Source organism: Balaenoptera physalus (assembly GCF_965194825.1).
Source record: "Balaenoptera physalus genome assembly, contig: HAP1_SCAFFOLD_1904, whole genome shotgun sequence".
NCBI lineage: Eukaryota > Metazoa > Chordata > Mammalia > Artiodactyla > Balaenopteridae > Balaenoptera > Balaenoptera physalus.
In genome coordinates, this window is record NW_028124899.1 from 53,668 (window position 1) to 76,756 (window position 23,089).

Sequence of the window (23,089 nt, forward strand, 5' to 3'; positions counted from 1 at the left end):
ATCGAAACAGTTGATTTGTGTTGTCTCTAGGAATTCTAAAGGGCGTACCGTTGCTTCCTAACCGGTGTCATGTGGGAGATCTACCTCTGTACGTTCAAATGATTAATGTTGAGACTCTGCTCATGTGTGCAGTAAACCCTTTAATTCCCTAAGACCTTCCTTTCCTCCATCTCATACCCCATTAAGCCCGCTTCAGTTTATCTCCTGAATTTCTCTGGAATCTGTCAGCTCTTCCTCAACATCCTAATACTGAACTTGCCTGTCTGTTGCGATTAGGTCCTAACTAGTGTCCATATATCTTGTTTCCCTCCAATCCATTCTTCACACAAGAAACCTTCAAAGCAAGTTGGAACATTGCTCATAAACATCGCTCACAAACATTGTTTTGAGAATAGAAAACACACACTGGTGGCCTTTAAGACTCTGCGTGCTCTAGAATCCTCTCTGCTTCTCTAGCCCCATCTTGTGCCACGTTTGCCCTCACTTTCTATGCTTCAGATACACTGAATTAACCTTAGTTCTCACTCATCTGACAGAAGTCAGTTGAGAAATTATTTTTCACTGTGATTCCTAGCATTAAGGAATTTGATGATCAGGTTTTGTATGAGGACTAAAACTAAACTGGGAAGTGGAAGAATTGCGTTTCAACTGTTTCAGTCAACACGCATGTATTAATGATACCTAAGTATTGAACACCGGGCTAGGTTTCATGAGGGATACAGAAGTTCTGGCCATCTCTGGTTTTGGGTATCCCTTATTTGTTGAGACCTTTGCGTTGTTTGGTTGCCTTTTGTCTGTTTTCCAGATGGGAAAACAGGAACAAGGGAAGTATAGGTTATTACTAGGTGGGGTTGAACAAGTGGAGCAGCAAACTGCAAAGCAGAAAGAAGAGGGACGTACTATAGAGGGATGTGATTTCCATTTTCAAGGCGCCTGCGTCCTGTGCAGGGAGACAGCCTAACATAAAATGTGCCTAACAAAAGATCTATTGACTTCTTACTAAAAATCTCCAGTTCATATAACCCAGGGGTTTATACCTTCTCCTTTAAAAGTTCTATTCCTGGGACTTCCCTGGTGGTCCAGTGGTGAAGACTCTGCGCTTCCAATGCAGCAGGCGTGGGTTCAATCCCTGGTTGGGGAGCTAAGATCCCACATGCTGCGCAGCCAAAGAAATTTTTTTCAGAAGTTATACTCCTGTGTTGTTGAATTTAGTGGTTTAGATTTTGTTTGAATGTTAAGAAGATTTCAGTTTATTTACCAGGAACAAACAAAACATAATGTAAAAATAGTTTCCCAGAAACGATTTCCATCGTTCTCTTCTTCCCTTTCTCCCGCAGACTGACTGGTGTTTCATCTTGACAAGTTCTCTGAAGTTCTCTGTCATTCCATAGGAAAGCGGTCTGGCTTGGAGGTTGCAATCCCAGGGAATTTTTCATCAGCGGGGAAGTCTCCATCACTACAGAGGAATCAAGGGAGAAGTCAGTCCCGGGTAAGTGAGATGCTCCCCCTAAACACCAACACAGCAGTCGTGTACCTTTCAAGGGGTTCAGGGGCAAGATGGGCAAGGCATTTCTACTAACTCTTCTTAAGGATCATGGACAGTGTGCCCTATGCTACGAGGTAAGCGGTGACTGTTGTAATTCTTACTGGTGATCATTTCATGTCACTGATCCTTGGCTCTCTTTGTATCTCATAGGACTGTTGTTAAGTCCAATACAAAATGAGTCTTCTTTTTAAAAAACTGAAATGTTTTACAAAGCCTAGCATTCTCATAGAGAGTCCTTTGAATTCTCCCCACTTTCCCGAGAGGCTAAGAACACTTCACACCATGAACTAGGAGAGGGGGTAGAGCCCTTTCTGATGAAATATAGAAACAAAGACAGAGTCTTAGCCTGCTTGCTCTCTGGACAGGATCTCGGACCACAAGGTCTTAAATCCTGGTATAAATGACGGAAGTGAGGACAGTTCAACTGGCACTCTCATAACAAGAGTTCTGAAACACCTTCCAAAGAGACTGTAGCAGTAGACGAGGGAAGGGAGTGCTACAGTGTGGTAGTACAGGGGGAATGCTCGGCTACAGCAGTGAAAAATGTGGTACCTATTGGTGTGCTCTCGGGGTTCTTGTACATGTAGCATAGATGACCTTTACAGTGTCCCTCCCACCTTCCCACCTGCATTAGGTGTTCTGTTTTTTTGTTTGTTTGTTTGTTTTTAATTTACGTTTATTGATTGATTGATTGATTGAACTTATTTATTCTACGTATTTATTTTTTTGGCTGCACAGGGTCTTCATTGCTGTGCACGGGCTTTCTCTAGTTGCGGCTAGCGGGGTCTACTCTTGGTTGCGGTGTGCGGGCTTCTCTAGTTGCGGAGCATGCGCTCTAGGCGCGTGGGCTTCGGTAGTTGCGGCTCACGGGCTTTAGAATGCAGGCTCAGTCGTTGTGGCACATGGGCTTAGTTGCTCCACGGCATGTGGGATCTTCCCAGACCAGGGCTCGAACCCGTGTCCCCCGCATTGCATTGGCAGGCGGATTCTTAACCACGGCGCCACCAGGGAAGCCCTAGGTGTTCTTACATAGAGTCTAAAAACAGAGGGCACTGAGCGAAGGTAGTGGTTACTAAAGGCTCAGGATCTAAATTCTACCTGTCTCTACACCCCTTCCCAGCTGTCGATTTGACCCCATTTGTGAATGCCGACCTCATTCTTCAACTTTCTCTGCCGTTTGTATACTCACCTTGAAAACTTGTTTCTGTGATGCGTTGAGCAGACACAGGGTGGCAGATTGCAGAGGTGGAAGCTGGTGGTCGGATATTTGTGGGCTGAATCTCCTTCAGTCCCATTCCCATTTCTGGTTGCGCAGAGGCCCTACTTCCTGTGTATGACGCGGAGCCATAGGATTGCGGGCAGGAGCCAAGTTCTCCATACAGTGAAGACCCCAGTGTGCCTTGGTTATAGTAATATACCTGGCTTCCTTCCTGGTAGGGAAGTGACAGGCGGCTATGCCCCTGATTTGGAATCTGAGATGGTGCTCCCTGAGCAAGCCTGGCAGAAAGTGATGGATATAGAGGGACCATGTTATTGGCGTCTGAAGTTTTATCATACTGGGCTGCCATAAACATGGAGGAAGCAGCTGGGTGCCGGTCAGTGAGTGCCAGAGTAAAGTCTCCGAGTGAAGAGGAATTCTTTTCAGTGCTTCCTGTGATGTCCCACTCAAGAACACCTGGATAGGAAGGAGCTGAAGTGGAGATCTGGCTGTGGTCAGTAACTCCAGATAACATAGTCGTGCTGGAATGTTGGTAAAGGTAGGCACTACCCATGAGTGTCTGGAAAGAGGTACCGGTAGCCGATGCCGAACTGACGGCAGGGGCAGAGACTCTGGAGAAGTTGCAGACACTTCGTGTTAGGGAAGTTGCATTGCTCACCACAGGAAGAGAATGCTGCAGAGAATTTAGAGTTCCAAGTAGAGATGGATTTTGGAAATTTTCTGTAAGAACAAGAGGGTCATGAAAAACTCAGGGAGGTTGAGAAATTCTCACTACGTTTGAGGAACAGCATTATCTTAAGGTTCTTGCTCTCAGGACACCTCTACTATCGACCCTTCCTGAGAAACCCAAAATCAGACAGTTAATGATGGCTGTAAGGACTGAGCAGTTTTCCACTCTTCTGTATTAACTGCCTGTGCTCCCATCTTGGGCACAGATGGGCAGAAGAGCCAAGTGGTATGGTTCAGACATTGTTCTCTAGGCTGGAAGCAACCTTCTCCCTGCCCTGTCTTTCCCTTCAGCCTGCACTCGTATTGACTTCTATGCTATTTCCTAGACTGGAAGCATTTTAGAACTAGGAGGCCCTTAGAGAACTTTCTCTTTTTTCAGTCTCATTTCACGAGTAAGGAAACTGAGGCTCAGAGAGGTCGGGTTGACTTGTTCAAGTTCTCTCATTATGTTAGTGTCATTACCAGGTTTCAGAACCTAAGTATCCTGACTTCCTTGCCAGGACTCCACTCTGAGCATGATAGTGCCAGAAAGCAGGAGAAATAGAACTTATAATATAAGCATTTTTTTTGTCCATTAGAAAACAGTACGGCCATTACCATTGTCATCTTCAGTGTCTCCCTTTGCTTGTGCAGTTCCCACTCTATTACCTAGAGTTGACGTATAGCTCAGTCCAACTGGTGAACTGAAAGAGTCATTTTTGCCCTCTTCAAGCCTGGTTTCTCATCCTACCTCAAAATGATTACCCGAAAGTGGATTTCTTAAGTGCTTTTGGAAAGAGAAAAGTTATCTGATTACTTCAGATTACTCATCTATAAAGTGGTTATAACACCACCACCAATAATAATAGCAGTAATAATTAATAGATGAATAAGCTGATCTATTGCGTATGATTTATATGGAGGAAGATACAATAAGTTCTAGAAAGACAAAGAAAAATCATGAAAAACATGTTACGTAACGAAAAAGAAATCCATAGATATTAATGAAAACTGGGGTATGTGGGCAAGTATCAAAGCCTAATGAATTTACTAACAAATGACATTCTGTACCATACATGCAATATTATGAAAGTGAATTTTGCCCACTCTATTTTAGTGAATACTATTAACCAAAAAACACGATGGAGGTGATAGAGGTGAATGAATTCCTAGCCAATGCATACAGACAGAGACGATAAATCAGTAAAAAATGCACAACAAGCAACAGAATGCAACAAATGTGAATGTATAGGTAGCCACAACATATATAGACAAGTATTTCAATGAAAACCGGTACAAAGCAGACAGCAAAATAGTAAGTGTAAAAGAGTTTCATTATTGTGCTCATTCATATTTTTACCCAGCAAGTAACAGGTATTAAGCCTAGGAGAAATATATCTTTCCATGAATATAACTCATATAATAAGCAGAAAGGAAGCTTAAAAAGTATCAAGAAGGTTTTTGTATTTATCCTAGAACTTAGAATCATCTTCCACATCCAAGAAGATGACATCCCAAGACCTCAAAAAACCATCATCCCTAGAATCCAATTAAAAAAGATTTTCAAATGTAAGAAAATCCAAAGGACTCCACAACATTGTTTTAGATAAATGTGGATGTTTGTGTTTTCTTTTTTTCTTTTGCCGCGCCGCGTGGCCCTGGCCGTGAAAGCACCGAGTCCTAAGCGCTGGACCGCCAGGGAATTCCCTAAATGGGGAATTAGAGATGTGGGGCTTGACTTTTTCTTTTTCTTCTCCGGTAGCTAAGATCTACAAGCGAACGATGGCTGTTGATCAATGTGCTCTCTGTGTTAGGAAGGAAATAACTGTAAAAATTGAAAAGCAACCTTGCCTTAGAAGCTACATATCACACAAAGGAAATAGTCCTTCTGATTCAATGTAGAAGATATCATTTAAAATGTTTAATTGGTCAAATGTCTACCTAGTTTAAAAATTAGAAAGAATAGAACACTGAAAAGCAGCCCCCTAGATAACCACTTTGGTTTCTGGTTTCTAGGAAGCATCATTTCTAAAACATACTTCTAAAATGTTTCTATTCCAAACTGTCAAGTGCCAGCTGTATTCAGAGAGGCAATAAAAGAAAGAAAACGGAGTATGACTTTTCTGATAGGCTGCCCTTCCTGGTGATCCCCTGTTCTGGCCTTACTTTCCTTCTTAGTCTGTTAATGTAAGGATTTGCTACCATCAGCTTTGTTTTGCCCTGCTCTGAGCAGATTTCCCTCTGTGCTGTTTCTGCTTTAATTTAAAATCTTTGGCTCCCATCAACATTCCATGGCAAACTGCCTCTTTCTTGAGAGCTCCTCTATGCTTTCCCTCTTCATTCTTATATTTTTTTCCCATCTCTTGGTTCCTGTTGGCCTGTGCTAATGAAAACAATCCTAAACTTGCTTACGTTTGACTCTGTGCCTCCCTATATAGCCCAGTACTCTCCATCCTCTCTCCCTATTCTCTCTTTTCAACTAGTCGAAATACTAGTGGAGGGAGACCATTGGAGATGAAACATCTTGGTATATATCGCTAGTTTTCTGTGTCACCTGGCTTTTCTATGTTTCTGTTGAAACACTCTTTTGAGAAGTCTCTGATTTCATTTTCTACATGGGTACCCTTTAAGGCTCAATATTGGAAAAGAAGGGGATCAGAGTGATCAACCCAATGTGGTATCCTAACGTAACAGATAAGGAAAGCAGCAGGCTTTGTGAGGCAGTCAGTGATTTGTCCAAAGTCACACAGACAGTAAACGTCAAAGTCAAAACTGAAATTAGGTCTCCAGACTTGTAGTTCAATACTTTCCCTCATTATTCCACGCTATTTTGAATCTCCTCCTCAATTTAGGGGCAAAAGAAATCGAACGCAAAACTTTCCAAAGTTTCTTTTCTTACCTGACATGGTCAGAGAAGAGGAGACATCAACTGCAGGTACAAGGGATGAGGAGACAACACTAGAGGATGTCTGAGTGGCTGCAGCTGAACGGCGCACGTGTCCAGTACAAAGGTCACTGGTTACTGGTCCAAACGGCTCCACGGAAACCCCAAGACCTCTACCAAGTGGTAGTAGGTTTGGTAGGAGAGTGATGTCACAAAGCAGGCAGTTGAAAGGTATGAGCTAGCCAATAGGGAGGTCCGATCCCCAACAGGAGGGCGGGCTTGGGTGAAGAGAGCGTAGGAGAGCTAAAACAACCCCTCAATTTCTGAGCTCTGGGGAGGAAATCCTAGAAGACAGATTTACCTCCCCCAGGCTCTTCCATTAGGGAAATCATTGCAACATTTCTTACAGACGTTCATTAATATAATTAACTAACAGTTACTTATATTCTACAGAGTATTCTATTTTATGTATCATATACTTAGAGCTATATAGATCTTATTTAACTAGTATCCTTAGGAAGGAAAGAGCCATGTAGTTTGAACTATTACAGTTGTAACTTGGTTAAAGAGCAGGGTGAAGTTTGTTGAGTGTACCCTGTGGAGAATGTTGTGGTCCAAGGCTCTTCTCTTTTAGTTTCTTCTCCTTGACTCCTACCTTCCTTGGGCTGGGCTAGGCTGGGGGCCAGGTTGGACTTGCGACTTAACATTTCTCTTCCGCTTTCTTTTTTTTTTTTTTTCTTCCATTATGGGCATTGCTTCTAGGACAAGCCTTGGTCTTGCATTGGATGTTCCTTCCTGTCAACTTCCAGCAGCAGGAGTCTTCTTTTCAGTGCTTGATGCTTCACGAAATAGACTCTGCCCATTGGCAGCAAATACCAGAGAGCCAGGAGACAGAGCTGGTTGCAGACCTTTCCTCTTCCAGCCTTTGGTTGCAATTGTTTTGCCCATGATTTGCTAGCTCTAGTTCCTTGGGCCACACAGGTATCCTGCCATCCAGCTCTTTTTATATGTGAGAGACATTCTGAACACTGTCCCTCTTTCTTTGCACAGAAGTATATACAGTGTGGCAGTTACCGTAATCTCCTCCCCCTTGCAAACAGCCCCTCTAGAATCTCGGACCTCTAGGACTCTCTGTCTTGCATGCTTGGGTGCAAGGCCAAGCACAATGAAGAGGAGAATAATTAGAGAAAGAGGAGGACATTGGTGGAGAACTGGGAGCAGGTAAGGTGAAAGGGCACCGGAGAAAAGAGATGCATGTAGGTTTTTTGGTTTCTGTGGGAAACAAGTTGACACACTTGGGCCTCATTTTGTATTAACAGAACAGAGAGTTGTAGATATAAGTAGCTAGATCGTGCAGCAACTGCCATGAAGTCTGTACACTGAAGAGAACAGTCTCACATCTAGTTTTCATTTTGTTTTATGTCATATTACCTTATTTATAGCATTCACTGGTATGTTTGTAGAACGCAGATGTTTTCAAATGCTCTGGTTTTGTCTACATGGTTATTTCCTTGTCCTATTTGTAAGGAATCCAACATTGTAAGACATATTGCATGTTTTTCTCTTGACGATTGTTTACCTTGAAGCGTCATGAACTAACTTGAGCTGTTGGATTTTGTGGAGAAACTTTAAAAAGGGTCTGTGAAAAAGGCATTGTGGTGAGTCGCATTATGCACCCGAGCGTAAGGAGCAGATATCTGCCACCAGCCCAGCTTGGCCTGGATTGCCTCTGTGTTAGTTCCCCTGGTTAGTGCTTTTCTCCCTAACCACTCTTGTGACTGTGATAATGTGAGTTAAGGGCTGAGTTGCTAGTGATTTATGTGTGAGGTAGGCTGGTTTGAGGGAGGAAATCTATGGACCTAGTCATTTTCCTTGGTGGTAAGCTTTCAGGGGTGCAAAGATCGATCTTCCTGGGGACTTTTCTGGTACCAGGAAGATATCGCATAGATGGGACCTCCAAAGACACACATTTAATTTTTAGGCCTGTTGTTCCTATTATGAGATGTGAGTTTCTTCACTGATGGGGATGCTGCTTATCTGAGAAGAAACTGTGAAAGGTGGTGTAGTATAGAGGTGTGGCTTAAGCTTTTAAGTTTTCTTCAAGGTTTTTCCCCTAAGCTTCATACTTCAGACGGCCTACTTACATGAGACTAGTATGTGATGTCAGGCTAACAACTTCCTAAATACCTGCAAGCCAGATCAGTGTCTCTTTTCTCTATATTCCCATGGAAATCAAGGGTCCCGCCGAATTTTCCATCGAAACAGTTGATTTGTGCTGTCTCTAGGAATTCTACAGGGCGTACCGTTGCTTCCTAACCGGTGTCATTTGGGAGATCCACCTCTGTACGTTCAAATGATTAATTTTGAGACTCTGCTCATGTGTGCAGTAAACCCTTTAATTCCCTAAGACCTTCCTTTCCTCCATCTCATACCCCATGAAGCCCGCTTCAGTTTATCTCCTGAATTTCTTTGGAATCTGTCAGCTCTCCCTCAACATCCTAATACTGAACTTGCCTGTCTGTTGCGATTAGGTCCTAACTAGTGTCCATATATCTTGTTTCCCTCCAATCCATTCTTCACACAAGAAAGCTTCAAAGCAAGTTGGAACATTGCTCATAAACATCGCTCACAAACATTGTTTTGAGAATAGAAAACACACTGGTGGCCTTTAAGACTCTGCGTGCTCTAGAATCCTCTCTGCTTCTCTAGCCCCATCTTGTGCCACGTTTGCCCTCACTTTCTATGCTTCAGATACACTGAATTAACCTTAGTTCTCACTCATCTGACAGAAGTCAGTTGAGAAATTATTTTTCACTGTGATTCCTAGCATTAAGGAATTTGATGATCAGGTTTTGTATGAGGACTAAAACTAAACTGGGAAGTGGAAGAATTGCGTTTCAACTGTTTCAGTCAACACGCATGTATTAATGATACCTAAGTATTGAACACCGGGCTAGGTTTCATGAGGGATACAGAAGTTCTGGCCATCTCTGGTTTTGGGTATCCCTTATTTGTTGAGACCTTTGCGTTGTTTGGTTGCCTTTTGTCTGTTTTCCAGATGGGAAAACAGGAACAAGGGAAGTATAGGTTATTACTAGGTGGGGTTGAACAAGTGGAGCAGCAAACTGCAAAGCAGAAAGAAGAGGGACGTACTATAGAGGGATGTGATTTCCATTTTCAAGGCGCCTGCGTCCTGTGCAGGGAGACAGCCTAACATAAAATGTGCCTAACAAAAGATCTATTGACTTCTTACTAAAAATCTCCAGTTCATATAACCCAGGGGTTTATACCTTCTCCTTTAAAAGTTCTATTCCTGGGACTTCCCTGGTGGTCCAGTGGTGAAGACTCTGCGCTTCCAATGCAGCAGGCGTGGGTTCAATCCCTGGTTGGGGAGCTAAGATCCCACATGCTGCGCAGCCAAAGAAATTTTTTTCAAAAGTTATACTCCTGTGTTGTTGAATTTAGTGGTTTAGATTTTGTTTGAATGTTAAGAAGATTTCAGTTTATTTACCAGGAACAAACAAAACATAATGTAAAAATAGTTTCCCAGAAACGATTTCCATCGTTCTCTTCTTCCCTTTCTCCCGCAGACTGACTGGTGTTTCATCTTGACAAGTTCTCTGAAGTTCTCTGTCATTCCATAGGAAAGCGGTCTGGCTTGGAGGTTGCAATCCCAGGGAATTTTTCATCAGCGGGGAAGTCTCCATCACTACAGAGGAATCAAGGTTGAAGTCAGTCCCGGGTAAGTGAGATGCTCCCCCTAAACACCAACACAGCAGTCGTGTACCTTTCAAGGGGTTCAGGGGCAAGATGGGCAAGGCATTTCTACTAACTCTTCTTAAGGATCATGGACAGTGCCCTATGCTACGAGGTAAGCGGTGACTGTTGTAATTCTTACTGGTGATCATTTCATGTCACTGATCCTTGGCTCTCTTTGTATCTCATAGGACTGTTGTAAGTCCAATACAAAATGAGTCTTCTTTTTAAAAAACTGAAATGTTTTACAAAGCCTAGCATTCTCATAGAGAGTCCTTTGAATTCTCCCCACTTTCCCGAGAGGCTAAGAACACTAGTTCACACCATGAACTAGGAGAGGGGGTAGAGCCCTTTCTGATGAAATATAGAAACAAAGACAGAGTCTTAGCCTGCTTGCTCTCTGGACAGGATCTCGGACCACAAGGTCTTAAATCCTGGTATAAATGACGGAAGTGAGGACAGTTCAACTGGCACTCTCATAACAAGAGTTCTGAAACACCTTCCAAAGAGACTGTAGCAGTAGACGAGGGAAGGGAGTGCTACAGTGTGGTAGTACAGGGGGAATGCTCGGCTACAGCAGTGAAAAATGTGGTACCTATTGGTGTGCTCTCGGGGTTCTTGTACATGTAGCATAGATGACCTTTACAGTGTCCCTCCCACCTTCCCACCTGCATTAGGTGTTCTGTTTTTTTGTTTGTTTTTTTTTTTTTAATTTACGTTTATTGATTGATTGATTGATTGAACTTATTTATTCTACGTATTTATTTTTTTGGCTGCACTGGGTCCTCATTGGTGTGCACGGGCTTTCTCTAGTTGCGGCTAGCGGGGTCTACTCTTGGTTGCGGTGTGCGGGTTTCTCATCGCGGTGGCCTCTCTTGTTGCGGAGCATGGGCTGTAGGCGCGTGGGCTTCGGTAGTTGCGGCTCACGGGCTCTGGAATGCAGGCTCAGTCGTTGTGGCACATGCGCTTAGTTGCTGCACGGCATGTGGGATCTTCGCAGACCGGGGCTCGAAGCCGTGTCCCCTGCATTGGCAGGCGCCACCAGGGAAGCCCTAGCTGTTCTTACATAGAGTCTAAAAACAGAGAGCACTGAGAGAAGGTAGTGGTTATTAAAGGCTCAGGATCTAAATTCTACCTGTCTCTACACCCCTTCCCAGCTGTCGATTTGACCCCGTTTGTGAATGCCGACCTCATTCTTCAACTTGCTCTGCCGTTTGTATACTCACCTTGAAAACTTGTTTCTGTGATGCGTTGAGCAGACACAGGGTGGCAGATTGCAGAGGTGGAAGCTGGTGGTCGGATATTTGCGGGCTGAATCTCCTTCAGTCCCATTCCCATTTCTGGTTGCGCAGAGGCCCTACTTCCTGTGTATGACGCGGAGCCATAGGATTGCGGGCAGGAGCCAAGTTCTCCATACAGTGAAGACCCCAGTGTGCCTTGGTTATAGTAATATACCTGGCTTCCTTCCTGGTAGGGAAGTGACAGGCGGCTATGCCCCTGATTTGTTCGTGGGCCTCCTGATACAGCAGTTCCCTTGGCTCTGGCCCTGTCGTCAGCTGCCCCTAGGAGGACTCTGAGCCCTAGCCACTTCTCTGGTAGATTTGCCTATTCCCCCACTATAATCACACCTGAATAAGGCAACTCAAACCTTTCAGAGATGTGTCGTGAACCTCTTGTTTTCTGAAATACCTATCTGGTGGTTGTGAGACTTAAGGCCAACCTCCCCGAGAGACTTTGTTTCTATTTCTCCTAGTAAACCTAGACTCATCTCCTGTCACCTTCAACTCTACTCCAATTGTGTTCTTTCAACCCAGACCCCTGACCCTGCTTTTTACTTCTGCCATTTCATCCTCACTCCTGCTTCCTTTCCTAAATCCATACGTCTCTTTTGGCCTTCCTAGCCCTGGGCCAAGTTCCTTCCTCTTTCCTCAGTTTTTACCCCTTTCCTTCATTCTCCCATCCAACTTTCAGTCCTTCCTTTCTCACGCCCCAGTTAGCAGCATCTCAAAATTCGAAAGGTTTATTACTCATCTATTAATTCTATTCCATTTACTTATTCGGTTCTATACCTATCTTACCTATGTATGGAAGAACCGCTGGTAGCCAAGGTGGCAGCAAGAATCCTAGCAGCTGTCACCTGACGTATCCGTAGTAGTCAGCAATTTCCATTTCTTTGTCCCTCTGGGTGAAAAATTGCAGCTTCCCCGAAGAGGTGTATCTGGCAGCATTCTCCCGTTGTTGTTGAGCCCGCCTCTTCATGGCCTCTCGCTCTGGCCTCTGCTCTTGTTCGATGGGCTTTGACATGACTGGCTCAGGCACGTTGGGTTCCCTCCATGGAACTCGTTGCTTGCTGAAGTCTTGGAGTAGAAGTTGGGTTTGGAGCTTGGGTGGGGACTGGCGCTTAGTCACAGCAGGGGGAACAGGCTCGCGCTGGAGAGAAGCGCCAGATGAAGTTTTGTAGGGTGCAGGCCTAGGAGCAGCAGGCTGAGGGACACGAGGCTGGGTATGGTTGGTCCAAGCCGGTTGGGTTGGGTTGGCCACAGTTGGCTGAGCTGGTTTGGCGGGACCTGGCAAAGAGGCAGGAGCTGGCTGGGATGAATTGACTGCAGCAGGTTGAGCTGAGTCAGTAGAACCAGGCTGGGCACGGTAAGCCACAGCAGGCCGATGTGAGGCCAGAGACTGTGGCCTCCGAGGAGCGGGTCGAGCTTGAGGCTTGTCCCAGGCAGAAAAAGGCAGAGGTATCAACTTGACCTTCCCAGGAGGAGGCCGCTCACACTGGGATGGAGATGGACACTCTGTTTCAGCACTGCTGTCTGGTTTCTGGGCTTGGACTTGCGTTTTCTCAGGCCTCTTACCCTCACGTGGGGTATGCCGCCGTGGCTGGATCGCTGGGGGTGGCTGGGGGTCTTTGGGGTTGCTTGAATTTCCCAAGAGCCGACAGGAAGAGAGCCCAGTTTTCGTCTCATTCTTCTTCCCCAGCGCATGAAGAACCTTCACAGACTCCAGCATGCGCACGCCAAGGGAGGTTCGAGGCTTTTGAAAGCTCTCTTGGCGAAGCTCAGTTTGGTGTTCCTTTCGCTTCGTGTTGGGGATTGCTGGCTTGTCTTCTGCCTTGACTTTGTTCCCTGACTGCTTGTTCTCTTCAGCCTTGTTTCTTCCTCTGGTCCTTTTGGTCTTTTCCTGCCCATGGCTCTCAGTTTTGCTGATCTTTCCGGATGCAGCTTTCTGAGGTTTGCCTTGAGAGTGCTTGGCCGTGTTTGCAGGAGCCCTGTCACTGACTGCAGCAGTGCATATAACCGCTTCTCCCCCTAACAGGCACTCTGGATCCTTTGGCTGGATTTTGGCCTTGGGAGCACCACCGATAGGCTCAGAGGCTTTCTGTTTGTTCTTCCTGGGTTGATCAGAGGGAACCTTTACGACACTTGGCTTTTCCTGCACCTGATTCACCTTAATGGCTCTGGTGTCTTCAGCTTTGATCACGTTGGGACCTTGGGATCGATCAAGATCTTTCCAAGAATTAAAGAGCTGGGGAAGGAGAATATCCTCCGCCAGTGTAGTAATGTCTGCAAGACCACTGCTAGGTTCAGTCCCATTTTCAAGTGTCCCTAGGTCCTGACGACTCAGGCTGTTCTCTCCCAGATCAGCATTTTCAGAACCAGGCTGCTCCTCTTGGTTGAGGGGATCGGTGCAGGCCAGCGGCTGGGGAATATCAGGGATTCCTAAAGGGAGTAGTGGAGGATCTTGGTTTTCTATTGGGATCTGGTAGGCCTCCAGAGGCTTTGACAGCTTGGTTTTGATATCCTCCACGTTCTTACTCTCTGTTTGTCCCTGGCTTGGAGCTGGAGGCAGGGCCAGGAGACGCCTGGCACTCTGGACTGGAGCTGTCACTGAAATGTCCCCAAGTTCAGATGGTGGGTTACTCTCAAGTATGTGACTGTTTCTGCTACTGCAGGACTTGGGGAGTTCTTGAGTTTGTGTCACACAAAACGTCTGGCTTGGAGGTTGCAATCCCAGGGAATTTTTCATCACCAGGGAAGGCTCCATCACTACAAAGGGATCAAGGGAGAAGTCAGTCCCTGGTAAATGAGATGCTCCCCCTAAACACCAACACAGCAGTCATGTACCTTTCAAGGGGTTCAGGGGCAAGATGGGCAAGGCATTTCTACTAACTCTTCTTAAGGATCATGGACAGTGCCCTATGCTACGAGGTAAGCGGTGACTGTTGTAATGCTTAACTGGTGATCATTTCATGTCACTGATCCTTGGCTCTCTTTGTATCTCATAGGACTGTTGTAAGTCCAATACAAAATGAGTCTTCTTTTTAAACAACTGAAATGTTTTACAAAGCCTAGCATTCTCATATAGAGTCCTTTCAATTCTCCCCACTTTCCCGAGAGGCTAAGAACACTTCACACCATGAACTAGGAGAGGGGGTAGAGCCCTTTCTGATGAAATACAGAAACAAAGACAGAGTCTTAGCCTGCTTGCTCTCTGGACAGGATCTCGGACCACAAGGTCTTAAATCCTGGTATAAATGACGGAAGTGAGGACACTTCAACTGGCACTCTCATAACAAGAGTTCTGAGACACCTTCCAAAGAGACTGTAGCAGTAGACGAGGGAAGGGAGTGCTACAGTGTGGTAGTACAGGGGGAATGCTCGGCTACAGCAGTGAAAAATGTGGTACCTATTGGTGTGCTCTCGGGGTTCTTGTACATGTAGCATAGATGACCTTTACAGTGTCCCTGCCACCTTCCCACCTGCATTAGGTGTTCTTTTTGTTTTTTTGTTTTTTTGTTTTTTTTTAATTTACGTTTATTTATTGATTGATTGTTTGAACTTATTTATTCTACGTATTTATTTTTTTGGCTGCACAGGGTCTTCATTGGTGTGCACGGGCTTTCTCTAGTTGCGGCTAGCGGGGTCTAGAATGCAGGCTCAGTCGTTGTGGCACATGGGCTTAGTTGCTCCACGGCATGTGGGATCTTCCCAGACCAGGGCTCGAACCCGTGTCCCCCGCATTGCATTGGCAGGCGGATTCTTAACCACGGCGCCACCAGGGAAGCCCTAGGTGTTCTTACATAGAGTCTAAAAACAGAGGGCACTGAGCGAAGGTAGTGGTTACTAAAGGCTCAGGATCTAAATTCTACCTGTCTCTACACCCCTTCCCAGCTGTCGATTTGACCCCATTTGTGAATGCCGACCTCATTCTTCAGCTTTCTCTGCCGTTTGTATACTCACCTTGAAAACTTGTTTCTGTGATGCGTTGAGCAGACACAGGGTGGCAGATTGCAGAGGTGGAAGCTGGTGGTCGGATATTTGTGGGCTGAATCTCCTTCAGTCCCATTCCCATTTCTGGTTGCGCAGAGGCCCTACTTCCTGTGTATGACGCGGAGCCATAGGATTGCGGGCAGGAGCCAAGTTCTCCATACAGTGAAGACCCCAGTGTGCCTTGGTTATAGTAATATACCTGGCTTCCTTCCTGGTAGGGAAGTGACAGGCGGCTATGCCCCTGATTTGGAATCTGAGATGGTGCTCCCTGAGCAAGCCTGGCAGAAAGTGATGGATATAGAGGGACCATGTTATTGGCGTCTGAAGTTTTATCATACTGGGCTGCCATAAACATGGAGGAAGCAGCTGGGTGCCGGTCAGTGAGTGCCAGAGTAAAGTCTCCGAGTGAAGAGGAATTCTTTTCAGTGCTTCCTGTGATGTCCCACTCAAGAACACCTGGATAGGAAGGAGCTGAAGTGGAGATCTGGCTGTGGTCAGTAACTCCAGATAACATAGTCGTGCTGGAATGTTGGTAAAGGTAGGCACTACCCATGAGTGTCTGGAAAGAGGTACCGGTAGCCGATGCCGAACTGACGGCAGGGGCAGAGACTCTGGAGAAGTTGCAGACACTTCGTGTTAGGGAAGTTGCATTGCTCACCACAGGAAGAGAATGCTGCAGAGAATTTAGAGTTCCAAGTAGAGATGGATTTTGGAAATTTTCTGTAAGAACAAGAGGGTCATGAAAAACTCAGGGAGGTTGAGAAATTCTCACTACGTTTGAGGAACAGCATTATCTTAAGGTTCTTGCTCTCAGGACACCTCTACTATCGACCCTTCCTGAGAAACCCAAAATCAGACAGTTAATGATGGCTGTAAGGACTGAGCAGTTTTCCACTCTTCTGTATTAACTGCCTGTGCTCCCATCTTGGGCACAGATGGGCAGAAGAGCCAAGTGGTATGGTTCAGACATTGTTCTCTAGGCTGGAAGCAACCTTCTCCCTGCCCTGTCTTTCCCTTCAGCCTGCACTCGTATTGACTTCTATGCTATTTCCTAGACTGGAAGCATTTTAGAACTAGGAGGCCCTTAGAGAACTTTCTCTTTTTTCAGTCTCATTTCACGAGTAAGGAAACTGAGGCTCAGAGAGGTCGGGTTGACTTGTTCAGGTTCTCTCATTATGTTAGTGTCATTACCAGGTTTCAGAACCTAAGTATCCTGACTTCCTTGCCAGGACTCCACTCTGAGCATGATACTGCCAGAAAGCAGGAGAAATAGAACTTATAATATAAGCATTTTTTTTGTCCATTAGAAAACAGTACGGCCATTACCATTGTCATCTTCAGTGTCTCCCTTTGCTTGTGCAGTTCCCACGCTATTACCTAGAGTTGACGTATAGCTCAGTCCAACTGGTGAACTGAAAGAGTCATTTTTGCCCTCTTCAAGCCTGGTTTCTCATCCTACCTCAAAATGATTACCCGAAAGTGGATTTCTTAAGTGCTTTTGGAAAGAGAAAAGTTATCTGATTACTTCAGATTACTCATCTATAAAGTGGTTATAACACCACCACCAATAATAATAGCAGTAATAATTAATAGATGAATAAGCTGATCTATTGCGTATGATTTATATGGAGGAAGATACAATAAGTTCTAGAAAGACAAAGAAAAATCATGAAAAACATGTTACGTAACGAAAAAGAAATCCATAGATATTAATGAAAACTGGGGTATGTGGGCAAGTATCAAAGCCTAATGAATTTACTAACAAATGACATTCTGTACCATACATGCAATATTATGAAAGTGAATTTTGCCCACTCTATTTTAGTGAATACTATTAACCAAAAAACACGATGGAGGTGATAGAGGTGAATGAATTCCTAGCCAATGCATACAGACAGAGACGATAAATCAGTAAAAAATGCATAACAAGCAACAGAATGCAACAAATGTGAATGTATAGGTAGCCACAACATATATAGACAAGTATTTCAATGAAAACCGGTACAAAGCAGACAGCAAAATAGTAAGTGTAAAAGAGTTTCATTATTGTGCTCATTCATATTTTTACCCAGCAAGTAACAGGTATTAAGCCTAGGAGAAATATATCTTTCCATGAATATAACTCATATAATAAGCAGAAAGGAAGCTTAAAAAGTATCAAGAAGGTTTTTGTATTTATCCTAGAACTTAGAATCATCTTCCACATCCAAGAAGATGACATCCCAAGACCTCAAAAAACCATCATCCCTAGAATCCAATTAAAAAAGATTTTCAAATGTAAGAAAATCCAAAGGACTCCACAACATTGTTTTAGATAAACGTGGATGTTTGTGTTTTCTTTTTTTCTTTTGCCGCGCCGCGTGGCCCTGGCCGTGAAAGCACCGAGTCCTAAGCGCTGGACCGCCAGGGAATTCCCTAAATGGGGAATTAGAGATGTGGGGGCTTGACTTTTTCTTTTTCTTCTCCGGTAGCTAAGATCTACAAGCGAACGATGGCTGTTGATCAATGTGCTCTCTGTGTTAGGAAGGAAATAACTGTAAAAATTGAAAAGCAACCTTGCCTTAGAAGCTACATATCACACAAAGGAAATAGTCCTTCTGATTCAATGTAGAAGATATCATTTAAAATGTTTAATTGGTCAAATGTCTACCTAGTTTAAAAATTAGAAAGAATAGAACACTGAAAAGCAGCCCCCTAGATAACCACTTTGGTTTCTGGTTTCTAGGAAGCATCATTTCTAAAACATACTTCTAAAATGTTTCTATTCCAAACTGTCAAGTGCCAGCTGTATTCAGAGAGGCAATAAAAGAAAGAAAACGGAGTATGACTTTTCTGATAGGCTGCCCTTCCTGGTGATCCCCTGTTCTGGCCTTACTTTCCTTCTTAGTCTGTTAATGTAAGGATTTGCTACCATCAGCTTTGTTTTGCCCTGCTCTGAGCAGATTTCCCTCTGTGCTGTTTCTGCTTTAATTTAAAATCTTTGGCTCCCATCAACATTCCATGGCAAACTGCCTCTTTCTTGAGAGCTCCTCTATGCTTTCCCTCTTCATTCTTATATTTTTTTCCCATCTCTTGGTTCCTGTTGGCCTGTGCTAATGAAAACAATCCTAAACTTGCTTACGTTTGACTCTGTGCCTCCCTATATAGCCCAGTACTCTCCATCTTCTCTCCCTATTCTCTCTTTTCAACTAGTCGAAATACTAGTGGAGGGAGACCATTGGAGATGAAACATCTTGGTACATATCGCTAGTTTTCTGTGTCACCTGGCTTTTCTATGTTTCTGTTGAAACACTCTTTTGAGAAGTCTCTGATTTCATTTTCTACATGGGTACCCTTTAAGGCTCAATATTGGAAAAGAAGGGGATCAGAGTGATCAACCCAATGTGGTATCCTAACGTAACAGATAAGGAAAGCAGCAGGCTTTGTGAGGCAGTCAGTGATTTGTCCAAAGTCACACAGACAGTAAACGTCAAAGTCAAAACTGAAATTAGGTCTCCAGACTTGTAGTTCAATACTTTCCCTCATTATTCCACGCTATTTTGAATCTCCTCCTCAATTTAGGGGCAAAAGAAATCGAACGCAAAACTTTCCAAAGTTTCTTTTCTTACCTGACATGGTCAGAGAAGAGGAGACATCAACTGCAGGTACAAGGGATGAGGAGACAACACTAGAGGATGTCTGAGTGGCTGCAGCTGAACGGCGCACGTGTCCAGTACAAAGGTCACTGGTTACTGGTCCAAACGGCTCCACGGAAACCCCAAGACCTCTACCAAGTGGTAGTAGGTTTGGTAGGAGAGTGATGTCACAAAGCAGGCAGTTGAAAGGTATGAGCTAGCCAATAGGGAGGTCCGATCCCCAACAGGAGGGCGGGCTTGGGTGAAGAGAGCGTAGGAGAGCTAAAACAACCCCTCAATTTCTGAGCTCTGGGGAGGAAATCCTAGAAGACAGATTTACCTCCCCCAGGCTCTTCCATTAGGGAAATCATTGCAACATTTCTTACAGACGTTCATTAATATAATTAACTAACAGTTACTTATATTCTACAGAGTATTCTATTTTATGTATCATATACTTAGAGCTATATAGATCTTATTTAACTAGTATCCTTAGGAAGGAAAGAGCCATGTAGTTTGAACTATTACAGTTGTAACTTGGTTAAAGAGCAGGGTGAAGTTTGTTGAGTGTACCCTGTGGAGAATGTTGTGGTCCAAGGCTCTTCTCTTTTAGTTTCTTCTCCTTGACTCCTACCTTCCTTGGGCTGGGCTAGGCTGGGGGCCAGGTTGGACTTGCGACTTAACATTTCTCTTCCGCTTTCTTTTTTTTTTTTTTTTTTTTTTTTCTTCCATTATGGGCATTGCTTCTAGGACAAGCCTTGATCTTGCATTGGATGTTCCTTCCTGTCAACTTCCAGCAGCAGGAGTCTTCTTTTCAGTGCTTGATGCTTCACGAAATAGACTCTGCCCATTGGCAGCAAATACCAGAGAGCTAGGAGACAGAGCTGGTTGCAGACCTTTCCTCTTCCAGCCTTTGGTTGCAATTGTTTTGCCCATGATTTGCTAGCTCTAGTTCCTTGGGCCACACAGGTATCCTGCCATCCAGCTCTTTTTATATGTGAGAGACATTCTGAACACTGTCCCTCTTTCTTTGCACAGAAGTATATACAGTGTGGCAGTTACCGTAATCTCCTCCCCCTTGCAAACAGCCCCTCTAGAATCTCGGACCTCTAGGACTCTCTGTCTTGCATGCTTGGGTGCAAGGCCAAGCACAATGAAGAGGAGAATAATTAGAGAAAGAGGAGGACATTGGTGGAGAACTGGGAGCAGGTAAGGTGAAAGGGCACCGGAGAAAAGAGATGCATGTAGGTTTTTTGGTTTCTGTGGGAAACAAGTTGACACACTTGGGCCTCATTTTGTATTAACAGAACAGAGAGTTGTAGATATAAGTAGCTAGATCGTGCAGCAACTGCCATGAAGTCTGTACACTGAAGAGAACAGTCTCACATCTAGTTTTCATTTTGTTTTATGTCATATTACCTTATTTATAGCATTCACTGGTATGTTTGTAGAACGCAGATGTTTTCAAATGCTCTGGTTTTGTCTACATGGTTATTTCCTTGTCCTATTTGTAAGGAATCCAACATTGTAAGACATATTGCATGTTTTTCTCTTGACGATTGTTTACCTTGAAGCGTCATGAACTAACTTGAGCTGTTGGATTTTGTGGAGAAACTTTAAAAAGGGTCTGTGAAAAAGGCATTGTGGTGAGTCGCATTATGCACCCGAGCGTAAGGAGCAGATATCTGCCACCAGCCCAGCTTGGCCTGGATTGCCTCTGTGTTAGTTCCCCTGGTTAGTGCTTTTCTCCCTAACCACTCTTGTGACTGTGATAATGTGAGTTAAGGGCTGAGTTGCTAGTGATTTATGTGTGAGGTAGGCTGGTTTGAGGGAGGAAATCTATGGACCTAGTCATTTTCCTTGGTGGTAAGCTTTCAGGGGTGCAAAGATCGATCTTCCTGGGGACTTTTCTGGTACCAGGAAGATATCGCATAGATGGGACCTCCAAAGACACACATTTAATTTTTAGGCCTGTTGTTCCTATTATGAGATGTGAGTTTCTTCACTGATGGGGATGCTGCTTATCTGAGAAGAAACTGTGAAAGGTGGTGTAGTATAGAGGTGTGGCTTAAGCTTTTAAGTTTTCTTCAAGGTTTTTCCCCTAAGCTTCATACTTCAGACGGCCTACTTACATGAGACTAGTATGTGATGTCAGGCTAACAACTTCCTAAATACCTGCAAGCCAGATCAGTGTCTCTTTTCTCTATATTCCCATGGAAATCAAGGGTCCCGCCGAATTTTCCATCGAAACAGTTGATTTGTGCTGTCTCTAGGAATTCTACAGGGCGTACCGTTGCTTCCTAACCGGTGTCATTTGGGAGATCCACCTCTGTACGTTCAAATGATTAATTTTGAGACTCTGCTCATGTGTGCAGTAAACCCTTTAATTCCCTAAGACCTTCCTTTCCTCCATCTCATACCCCATGAAGCCCGCTTCAGTTTATCTCCTGAATTTCTTTGGAATCTGTCAGCTCTCCCTCAACATCCTAATACTGAACTTGCCTGTCTGTTGCGATTAGGTCCTAACTAGTGTCCATATATCTTGTTTCCCTCCAATCCATTCTTCACACAAGAAAGCTTCAAAGCAAGTTGGAACATTGCTCATAAACATCGCTCACAAACATTGTTTTGAGAATAGAAAACACACTGGTGGCCTTTAAGACTCTGCGTGCTCTAGAATCCTCTCTGCTTCTCTAGCCCCATCTTGTGCCACGTTTGCCCTCACTTTCTATGCTTCAGATACACTGAATTAACCTTAGTTCTCACTCATCTGACAGAAGTCAGTTGAGAAATTATTTTTCACTGTGATTCCTAGCATTAAGGAATTTGATGATCAGGTTTTGTATGAGGACTAAAACTAAACTGGGAAGTGGAAGAATTGCGTTTCAACTGTTTCAGTCAACACGCATGTATTAATGATACCTAAGTATTGAACACCGGGCTAGGTTTCATGAGGGATACAGAAGTTCTGGCCATCTCTGGTTTTGGGTATCCCTTATTTGTTGAGACCTTTGCGTTGTTTGGTTGCCTTTTGTCTGTTTTCCAGATGGGAAAACAGGAACAAGGGAAGTATAGGTTATTACTAGGTGGGGTTGAACAAGTGGAGCAGCAAACTGCAAAGCAGAAAGAAGAGGGACGTACTATAGAGGGATGTGATTTCCATTTTCAAGGCGCCTGCGTCCTGTGCAGGGAGACAGCCTAACATAAAATGTGCCTAACAAAAGATCTATTGACTTCTTACTAAAAATCTCCAGTTCATATAACCCAGGGGTTTATACCTTCTCCTTTAAAAGTTCTATTCCTGGGACTTCCCTGGTGGTCCAGTGGTGAAGACTCTGCGCTTCCAATGCAGCAGGCGTGGGTTCAATCCCTGGTTGGGGAGCTAAGATCCCACATGCTGCGCAGCCAAAGAAATTTTTTTCAAAAGTTATACTCCTGTGTTGTTGAATTTAGTGGTTTAGATTTTGTTTGAATGTTAAGAAGATTTCAGTTTATTTACCAGGAACAAACAAAACATAATGTAAAAATAGTTTCCCAGAAACGATTTCCATCGTTCTCTTCTTCCCTTTCTCCCGCAGACTGGTGTTTCATCTTGACAAGTTCTCTGAAGTTCTCTGTCATTCCATAGGAAAGCGGTCTGGCTTGGAGGTTGCAATCCCAGGGAATTTTTCATCAGCGGGGAAGTCTCCATCACTACAGAGGAATCAAGGTTGAAGTCAGTCCCGGGTAAGTGAGATGCTCCCCCTAAACACCAACACAGCAGTCGTGTACCTTTCAAGGGGTTCAGGGGCAAGATGGGCAAGGCATTTCTACTAACTCTTCTTAAGGATCATGGACAGTGCCCTATGCTACGAGGTAAGCAGTGACTGTTGTAATTCTTACTGGTGATCATTTCATGTCACTGATCCTTGGCTCTCTTTGTATCTCATAGGACTGTTGTAAGTCCAATACAAAATGAGTCTTCTTTTTAAAAAACTGAAATGTTTTACAAAGCCTAGCATTCTCATAGAGAGTCCTTTGAATTCTCCCCACTTTCCCGAGAGGCTAAGAACACTAGTTCACACCATGAACTAGGAGAGGGGGTAGAGCCCT

General features: G+C 44.3%; 1 pseudogene across 1 annotated transcript in view; it reads left to right on the top strand.

Annotated features, from left to right (window-relative positions):
* Positions 1-22,604, top strand: part of LOC309654079 — a 59,263-nt pseudogene extending 36,659 nt beyond the window's left edge. Inside the window, exon 5 of the transcript in view lies at positions 22,576-22,604. The product of the transcript in view is annotated as an uncharacterized misc_RNA (transcript). The remainder of the gene's footprint in view (positions 1-22,575) is intronic.
* Positions 22,605-23,089: the final 485 nt, after the last annotated feature.